This window comes from Hemitrygon akajei, chromosome 4 (assembly GCF_048418815.1).
Source record: "Hemitrygon akajei chromosome 4, sHemAka1.3, whole genome shotgun sequence".
Lineage (NCBI taxonomy): Eukaryota > Metazoa > Chordata > Chondrichthyes > Myliobatiformes > Dasyatidae > Hemitrygon > Hemitrygon akajei.
Window position 1 is genome coordinate 60,745,212 of NC_133127.1, and position 10,103 is coordinate 60,755,314.

At 39.5% G+C, this 10,103-nt stretch overlaps 1 long non-coding RNA gene across 1 annotated transcript; it reads left to right on the forward strand.

Annotated features, from left to right (window-relative positions):
* The first annotated feature begins 6,744 nt into the window (after positions 1-6,744).
* Positions 6,745-9,891, forward strand: LOC140725918 (uncharacterized). Its single transcript, XR_012098517.1, has 3 exons — positions 6,745-7,025; positions 7,548-7,594; positions 9,300-9,891. It is a non-coding gene; the product is annotated as an uncharacterized lncRNA (long non-coding RNA).
* The last annotated feature ends 212 nt before the right edge of the window (positions 9,892-10,103 follow it).

Consider the following 10,103-nt stretch of genomic DNA (forward strand, 5'->3'; position numbering starts at 1 on the left):
AGTCCAGAAGAGAATCACGAGAATGAAGGGTTAATATATGAGGAGAGTTTGGCAGCTTTGTGCCTGTGCTCACTGGAACTTCGAAGAATGTGGGGGAATTTCATTAAGCTTACCGAATGTTGAAAGGACTAGATAAAGTTGATGTGGAGAGGACGTTTCCTATGGTGGAAGTCTCCAGATATAAAGGGCATAGCCTTTAAATTTAGGGGTGACCCTTTAAATCAGAGGTAAAGAGGAATTTTTTTAGTCAGAGAGTACTGAATCTGTGGAATGCTCTGCACAAACAGCTGTGAGGCCAAGAGCGAGGGTATATTTAAAGTGAAAATTGATAGTTTCCTGATTGGTAATGGCATCAAAAATTATGGTGAAAGGCTGGTTGATGAGGTTGAGTGAGATCTGGGATCAGACTTGATGGCATGGTTGAACAGACTCAATGGGCTGAATGGCCTAATTCTGCTCCATTGATTATGGTTTTCTGATCTTATGGTCTATATTGAGGCCCTGGTTAAGAAAAAAAGGATGAGTATTGCATGTATAGGCAGGTAGCAACAAATGAGGTGCTTGTGGAGTCTAAGAAATGTAAGACAATATTTAAGAAAGAAACCAGGAGTGCTGAAAGGAGACATAAGCTTTCCCTAGCAAACAAGGTGAAGAAACATCCTAAGGGATTCTGCAGATATGTTAAGGACAAAAGGATAGTAAGGGACAAAATTAGTCCTCTAGAAAATCAGAATGGTAATCAATGAATGGAGTCAAAAGAGATGAAGATCTTAATTCTTTTTTGCATCTGTATTTACTACAGTCTATAGAGGCAAAGTGGCATCACCTTCATGGACTGTATACAGATTACAGGCGAAGAGGTGTTTGCTGTCCTGAGAGAAATCCCCAGGGCCTGAAAAGTTGTTCTCTCGGACCCTAAGGGAGGGAAGTGCAGAAATTGTTTGGGGGCATAATAGAGATACTGAAATCATCCTTAGCGACAGGAGAAGTACCAGAGGATTGGACAATAGCCAATGTTATTCTGCTGTTTAAGAAAGGCTCTAAAAATAAACCAGAATTGATATGCTGGTGAGTCTGACATCAGTGTTGGGAACATTTTTGGAAGATATCCGAAGGCTATATGAGTATTTGGTTAGACATTGATTGATTGAGGATAGTCTGCATGGGTTTGTGCATGGTAGGTCAGGCCTAACCAATCTTATGGAATTTTTTGAGGTTGTTATCAGAAAATTTGATGAACCCAATGCAGTGGATGTTATCTACATGGACTTCAGCAACGCACTTGACAAGATCCTATGTGGGAGTTTAGTCAAGAATGTTCATTCACCTGGCATTCAAAATGAGTTAGTAAATTAGATTAAAAATGGTCTTTGTGGGAGAAGCCAGAGAGTGGCAGTAAGTGGTTGTATTTTGAATGGGTGCTTGTGAGTAGTGGTATGCCGTAGGGATCAGTACTGGGTCCATTGCTGTTTGCCACCTATATCAATGGGTCTAGATAATGAAGTGATAAACTTGACAGGCAAATTTGTGGATGACACCAAGATTGGGGGCATAGTGGATAGCGAGGAAGACTGTGGTGGTTTGCAACAGGATCTAGACCAGCTGTAAAAATGGGCTGAAAAATGGCTGATGGAATTGTTTGCAGACAAGTGTGAGTATTACACTTCTGTAGAATCATCCAGGGTAGGGCACTGAGGAGTGCGGTAGAAAAAAGGGATCTGGGGATACTGGTCCATAATTCATTGACAATGGTGTCACAGGTAGATAGGGTCTTAAAGAAACTTTTTGACCCATTGGCCTTCATAAATCCAAGTATTGAGTACAGGAGTTGGGATGGTATGTTGAAGTTGTATAAGACATTGGTAAGGCCTAAAGTATAGTATTATATGCAGTTTTGATCATTCACTTACAAGAAAGATGTAAATATGGTTGAAAGAATACAAAGAAATTTACAAGGATGTTACCGAGTCTGGAAGACCTGATTTATAAAGAAAGATTGAATAGGTTAGAAATTCATTCCTTGGAACGTAGAAGATTAACAGGAGATTTGATAAAAAGATACAAAATTATGAGGGTAAATGCAAGCAGGTTTTTTTCCACTAAGGTTGGGTGGGATTACCACTAGATGTCACGGGTTAAGGTGAAAGATAAAAAGTTTAAGGGGAATATGAGGGGAAATTTCTTCACTTAGAGGGTTGTGATAGTGTGGAATGAGCTGCCAGCACAAGTGGAGGATGCAAGCTCGATTTAAACATTTAAGAGTAGTTTGAATAGGTACATGGATAGGAGGGTATGGAGGGCTACGTGCCTGGTGCAGATCAATGTTACTAGGCAGTTTAAATGGTTTGACATGGACCAGATGAGCTAAAGGGCCTGTTTCTGTGCTGTACTTTTCTTTTTCTCTGTCTAAAAGATTACATTCGGTATCCAGGAATGTCCAGTTAAGTTTACGATCAGATCAATCAAGTTAATATGGAGTAGGAAGGAAGGTTTGAGGGGCAGAGTCCTGCTCTTGATTTGAATGTTATATACAAAAACTTCAGGATTAATCACTCCCCTGCTATAATTTTGTGTTCATTCACATGGCCTGCTAACCTGTATTATCTTTGCTTTGATCACATTTTAAGAAAATATTGTTGCCTTGAACTTAAAGTTGGAAAACATGTATTTACCCATAACATTTTATAGCATAACCAGATTAAATCAACCGTAGGCTGTTTATTTCTTTCTTATTTATCTATTAAGGGTTTGTTACCCAATCTTTTATGCCCTTGAAAGTGTGTTGGGGAGTCACCTCTTTTGAGCCACTCTGAAGAAGATGTAGTTAATAGGGTGCTTTCTGTTCAGTATTGTTCCATTAATATATTGAAGTGTTAGTTGTCCTTTATTGATTTGTTGCTACAGCTCATTGCTGCATTAACTAACTTATCAATTTGCCAAGTGTCTACCATTCTATGAATTCATTAGTTTATTGCCACTACTGACAAAATTTATCGGTGTGCCATGTTGATATGATAATCTAACCAATGTTGTATTAATTTGATGATTAGACTGGTATACATAAACAGTACTACCTGATGTAATGCATGAGCCGAAATCCACACTGATGAGTCTTTCATGATAACAAAGCCAGGTGAGAAGACAATTAATCAGAATCGGAATCAGGTTCATTATCACAGACGTATGTCATAAAATTTGTTGTTTTGTGCTAGCAGTGAATTGAAAGACATAGAAAATTACTATAAGTTGCAATAGAACAAAGAGAGATAGATAGATGAAATGACTGACCAAACAAAAGAATGAATGGTTTAAAAGAGGAATAACAAGGTAATGGCTATGTGTTCATGAACCATTCAGAAATTTGATTGCAGAGGGGATTAAACTTTTCCTAAAACATTGTGTGTGGGTCTTTGCTGCTATACCTCCTCCCAATGGTAGTAATGGGAAAAGAGCATGTCCTGGATGATGTGGGTCCACCTTCTGAGGCACCACGTTTTTAAGATGTCTTTGATGGGAAGAGACTTGTGCCTGTAATTGAGCTGAGTCTATTGGCCTATTACCCTCTTTCAGTCTTATGATTGGAGCCTCCATACCAGGCAGTGATGCAACCAGCCGGCATGTCTTCCGCTGTACATCTGAGAAATTTCTTTGAGTCTTTGGTGACATACCAACTCTTCTCCAGCTCCTAACCTGAAGTAGAGCTGGAATTAGAAAGTCAAGGTATTTAGTTTGATAAATAGGAAACTAGAACACCGAAACTAGAGAAACATGCTAAGCTCTGAGGAACCTCTGGTTAGTTCATAACAGGAGAACTGTAGGCAATTCTGGCTGCCAAATATTGGGAAGAGTGTTACGTCCTTGAAACATATATAGATAATGTCTTTCTAGGGTATTTGGAAAGATTTATAAAGCTAAAATATATCTATTTAGAGTGATGAGGATTAAGGAAGCATACTAGAGCTGTTCAGTTTGAAAGATCAAGGAAGAAGAACCAGTTTTCTCTTGTAGATGGGTCAGTAACAAGCAAATAACATGTAACCGGGTGACCATCGAGTGCTATTCATTATCGTTAAAAAGTGTACTCAGGCATCTATCTGGGTAATGCTAGAATAGTTGTCTGTGCCTTTAACTGGAGATGGTGATGTCATTACGCATGTACGGAATAGTGGGGAGACCATTTTGTTTTCTGCTGAAGAAGCTGGTGGAATCAAGTTCCTCCCAGAGATACTGGGCATGGTGAGGAAATGTGAGCATTAATTGATGATATCCATGTAAATTCATTTATGCTTGTTGGCAAACAAAGAATATCGATAATTTGATGTGATTTACATGTGGATGCTTTAGATTTTCACGAGTAAAGGACTCAATGCTGGATAGCGTGGCTTGTGCCAAGATCCTTACCAGTCAAGTAGGTCAGTCTTCCTATAATTTAACTACCAGGCAATATCTTGTAAAAGTTGTGCCGAAGTGTACCTTTTGTCTAACTTTATTGTATCATGACTAATTGTGCATGTAACAGTGTAACATGTTTAGTCTCTGTTTGGGAGTTCAGCACGTGTGTACTAAAAAGTAGTAGACATCTCAGATGAGATGTATTCACTTACATTGTTCACTGCTATGTATAAGATACAGGGTTGTTGGGATTCTAATGTTGTTTGTATTGTGTTCCTTCAGAATTGCCACTACTGTATTAGTACTGTATTAGTTTTGTGCAGTTTGCTTTATGTATTTTGATTCTGCATACGTAATTTATCAATACACAAGTGTGTGGATTGAAGGTTAAATGGAAGTTGTAATGGCAGGACCTGATTGTAAAGTCGTTCGTTTTGTTTTAAGACCCTCTTCTGGCACTTAAACATCTAAAACAGATAAAGAAATTAAAACCCGAAAAAGTATTTACTGTCATGAGTGTGTACTTTTCTGCAGGCTACACTTCAAATAACATAATAGATTTATGTTATTTTCAAGATGACTACAGGAGAACACATGATAAACTGATCACATGGACGGGTGGTCAGATATGGGATCAATTATCTGTTAGAATGGTGATTTCAATGCTAAAAAGGCATTAGGATGTTAACCTGAAGGGCAATAATTTGCAAGGCCCTGGAACAAAACTGGGTGAATGGAATTAAATTGAGCATTTCTTCCAAAGGGCTAGGACCTCCACAATGGGCCAAACAGTTTTCTTCTTTACTTCTCTGATTCTTTGATTTGACTTTCAGTTTAATGAAATTATTCATTCACTGGTGCTCATTTCTCCATTAATTTATGAATTCCAAAGTGCTCACCACTCCATTACTCTATTGATTCATTCTTTTGATTTTTTTTGTTTTCCAGTTACTCATTAATTTTCTGCTGTCTATTCATGACATATTTTACTGATTAATTGGTATGGCTGTTACTGTAACATTTCATCGGTATGCCTATTACTATATTAATTTATTAATTAGTTGTTGTCTTCTATTCCGTGTGTTTATTGATTCAACAGTGATAGCTGTACATTAATTAATTCATACTCTGGTGCCTGCTTGGTTGTTCTGTAATGTCCATTCACACTCCATTATGATGAAGAAATAGCCTGCTATGTGTTACTATTTTGCTACTGGATTATTGTTTATTAACCCTCACATCTGCCTCTTGCATCCTTTGAAATGGTGCTCTTGACTTTAACAAACATTTAAAGAACACATCAGAAATTTTCAGCCTTGACATTTTCTTCATGACATTTTGTGAAAGACTGGAATGCTGAGAGGTAAATGAATTGTACAATCATTTCAGGAGAAAATTCAGGGTTGTCAGTTTATAGAAGCATTCTCTACAAGGGAGAGAATGTTTATACAGATTATTGAAGCAGTCATGAGAATATTTACTGTTCCGAAGTTTGATTAATCTAACTCTCCAACTGCCTTATGTTTCCTCAGAAGTACATTATTTTGTTACATAACTGGCTAGGATGCCCAGAACGAGTGATCTTAAAATAATAGTTAGCCCAAGGTCTGGTGAATCTTTGAAATTCTCAATCCAGGAATGCGATCGAAGTTCTGTTGTTGAGTATATTCAAGCCGGAATGTACAGCCAAAGGGTCTTGGCCTGAAACATCGACTGTTTACTCTTTTCCATCGATGCTGCCTGGCCTGCTGAGTTCCTCCAGCATTTCGTGTGTATTGCTCATAATGTAAAGTTTTATTCTGAATATGCAGATTTTTTCTTTAAAAAAAATGCCACTTTTCAAAGTGAATCCATGGGAACTTTGTTAAGTATTATTAATGTTTACATAAAGTGCAACTGCGAAACTTCACAGTCAAATTGAAAACAATGCAATGCCCATAAAATGCTGGAGGAATTCAGCAGGTTAGTCAACATCTGTGGAAGTGAATAAACAGCCGATGTTTTGGGCCAAGACCCTTCTTCAGGATAGTGGAGGAAGGACGAAGGCGCAAGTATGAAAGGTGGGAGGGAGGAGAAGGACAGTAACTGGAAGGTCATAGGTGAAGCCAGGTAGGTGGGAAAGGTCAGGATCTGGAGAGGAAGGAATCTGATAGGAGAGGAGAGTGGACCATAGGAGAAAGGAAAAGAGGAGGGGACCCAGAGGGAAGTGATAGCAGGTGAGAAGAGGAGAAGTGAAGAGCTCAGTGTGGGGAATAGAGGAAGAGGGGAGAGGGGGAATCTTTTTTTACCAGATAGAGAAATCAATATTCATGCTAACAGGTTGAAGGCTACCCAGATGGATATAAGGTGTTGCTCTTCCATCCTGAGGGTGGCACCATCTTGACACAACAGGAGGCCACGGACCGACATGTCAGAATGGAAATGGGAATCGGAATTAAAAAATTTAGCCACTGGGAAGTTCCACTTGTGTGGATACAGCAGAGGTGCTCAACCAGATGGTCCCCAACTTGCGACGGGTTTCACAAAGGTAGAGGACACCGTATCAGGATCACCGGACATAGTAGATGACCCCAGCAGTTTTGCAGATGAAGAACTGCCTCACCTGGAAGGACCGTTTGGAGCCCAGAATGGAGGTGAGGGTGGAGTGTGTGGGCAGATGCAGCACCAAGGCCACGTACAGGGATGTGCTGGGGGGAGACTAGTGGGAAGGAATGAATGGACAAGGGAATCACGGAAGGAATGATCCCTGTGGCAGGGGGGAGAGGTAAAGATATGTTGAGTGGTGGGATCTCTTTGGAGATGGCGGAATTTGCGGGGAATGATTTGTTGGGTGTGGTGGTTGATGGGGTGGTAGGTAAGGACAAGAGGAACTCTATCACCCTGAAGACGGCAGGAAGATAAGGTGAGCATGGATGTCTGGAGAATGGAGGAGATGCAGGAGAGGGCAGTATCAATAATGGATAGAGGGAAGCACCATTCTTTGAAGAAGGGTGACCTTCGTAATGTCCTGGAATGGAAAGCCACATTCTGGGAACAGATGCAGTGGAGGTGATGGAAATGAGAAATGGGAATAGAATTTTTACAGGTGATAGGGTGGCAAGAGAAAACAATGTTTGACATCCTTTCCTCACAAATATTATACCCTGTCTTCTCAGGAAATGAGTAACAAACCGTGAGTACTAAAGTGCAAGTTGATAAATTGGTAAGTTATTTTATTATTGTTACGTGTACTGAGTTAAAGTGGAAAAACTTGTCTTGCAGACTATTAAGACAGATCAATGTATTACAACAGTGCGTTGAAGTGGAACAAGGTAAAACAAAGAGAGAGTGGAGAATAAAGTGTTACAGTACAGAGAAAGTGTAGTGTAGATGGACAATAAGGTGTAAAATCGAATTTAAGTCAATTGTAAAGACAAAGTCCATCTTTTTGTCATTAATGTTACAGCAGGATAGAAGCTGTTCTTGAACCTGGTGGTGCTTTCAGGGTTTTGTATCATCTGTTAGATGGGAGGAGCAAGAAGAGAAGAATATCTGGGATGGGTGAGATATCCAATTATGTTGACTGTTTTACCAAAGCACAAAGAAGCATAGACAGAGTTCATGAAGGAAAGGTTGGTTTTCGTGCTGTAATGAACTTTGTCCACAACTCTCTGCAGTTTTTTGTAGTCACTATCAGAGCAATTGCCATGCCAAGCTATGATGCATCCAGATAGGATGTTTTCTACAGTGCATTGACAAAAAAAATTATAGAGGGTTAACAAGGGACAGGTCTAATTTCCATAGCCTCTGGATGCCATATAAACACGGGTGAGTTTTATTGTCCATGGCAAAAATATGGCTGGACCAGAAGCTATAGGTGATATTCACTCCTAAGAACTTGAAATTCTCAACCCTGTCAATCTCAGCACCATTGATATAAGCAGGAATATGTGTACTGACCCCTTCCTGAAGAGAAATGATTAGCTCTTTTGTTTTGTTGACATTGTGGGAATGATTGTTGTCATGATACCACATCACTAGGCTCTCTATCTACTTTCTGTATTCCAAATTCAAGATTCAAGGTTATTTATTCTATTCTTCAAAGGAAAAGTATAAAGAAGAATGAAATGATTGTTACAATTTGATGCAACTTTAAATTCCTCAGGGCTATCATTTCAGAGGATCCTACCTGGATTCCAGCAGGTAAGTGCAATTTCAGACATCCCACCTCTCCTGGAAGTTCCGGGAGTCTCCTGCTTATGATAGCGGCTCCCTGACGCCCGCAAATTATATACAATATCCCAGAAATCGGGAGCGGGAGTAAGAGTAAAAGCACGCATCCTGATTGGTCTCTCTTTCTGCTAAGTAGACCTATCAGTTTTTTCTGTGGGCGTGCTTTACAGTCAACCTTTGTGTTTTTTCATTGTCCATCAGTTCAGTTTAGTGTCCTGCACCGCCATGGCAAATTGTTCCAAAAAAAGAAAATATAAAACGTACTTCACCCTGGACTACACAAAAGTTTACCCCTGCCTAAAAGGGGTCAAAAGTAATGACAGTGTTGCTTGCTGCACTGTTTGTAACAGTGACTTTTCTATTGCCCATGGTGGGTTAAATGACTGTAAAAGACATGTTGAGGTGAGTTTATTAGTTGTCATTCATTCATTAGCATAGCTAATGTTATTTAAACTAGCTGGCTAGCTGCTAAGGAGCTACTCTATTGATGTCCTACATGATGAGGCCTAACTTCCTGTAGACTTGCTTAAAGTTGTAATAGAATAGAAAAAGACTCCATGATAATTAAGTACATATTTTAATGTTACATTTTCTGCGTATACCCAACTTGGTTTACAGATTAGACAAAATCACTAAACAAAGTATTACATAAGACAATATAATAAGGATACAACTTAGTCTTTTATTTCTTTTAGGGACCACAACGTATTAGGGAGGCTAAGCGCAGGGAAGGCTGCTCAAGTATTTCACAGTTCTTTTCAGCGAAAACCAAAGTCTGACAGAGAAGGTCACTAGATCTGAGGTGTACTTTACATCTTTCATTGTTGAGCATAACCTGCCATTCCAGGTGTGTAAGCATCGAAGAAAGCATGGCAGTACCTCTACTTCCTTAGAAGCTCACGAAGATTCAGCATGACATCTAAAACTTCAACAAAGTTCTGTAGATGTGAGTGGGCTTTGTACTGGAACACTAATGCCCTTGAATGTAAAATCCTACAAAAGTATTGGATACGGCCCAGATAATTATGGGTAAAGACCTGTTCACCATTGAGAACATTGTCGCAGGAAAGTAGCATACATCATCGAGGACTCCCACATCCCCCCCTCGCCACCCACCGCCACTCAGTGTATGCTCTCATCTCACTGTTGCCATCAGGAAGAAGGGACAGAGTATCAGGATCCATACCACCAGCTTCAGGAACGGTTATTACCTCTCAATCATCAGGATTTTGAACCAGAGGTGATAACTTCACTCGCCCCATCACTAAATTGCACCCACAACCTATGGACTCACTTTCAATTCATGTTCTCAATATTTATTGTTTATTTTTTTTCCTTTTGTATTTGCATAGCTTGTAGTCTTTTGCACATTGGTTATTGGTTGTCCTGTTGAGTGGGTTTTTTTGTTGTTTCTATTGTGCTCTTGGATTTTCTATGCCTGGAAGAAAACAAATCTCAAGGTTGTATATGCTGATTGATGTATATATCTTGAGTCTGTT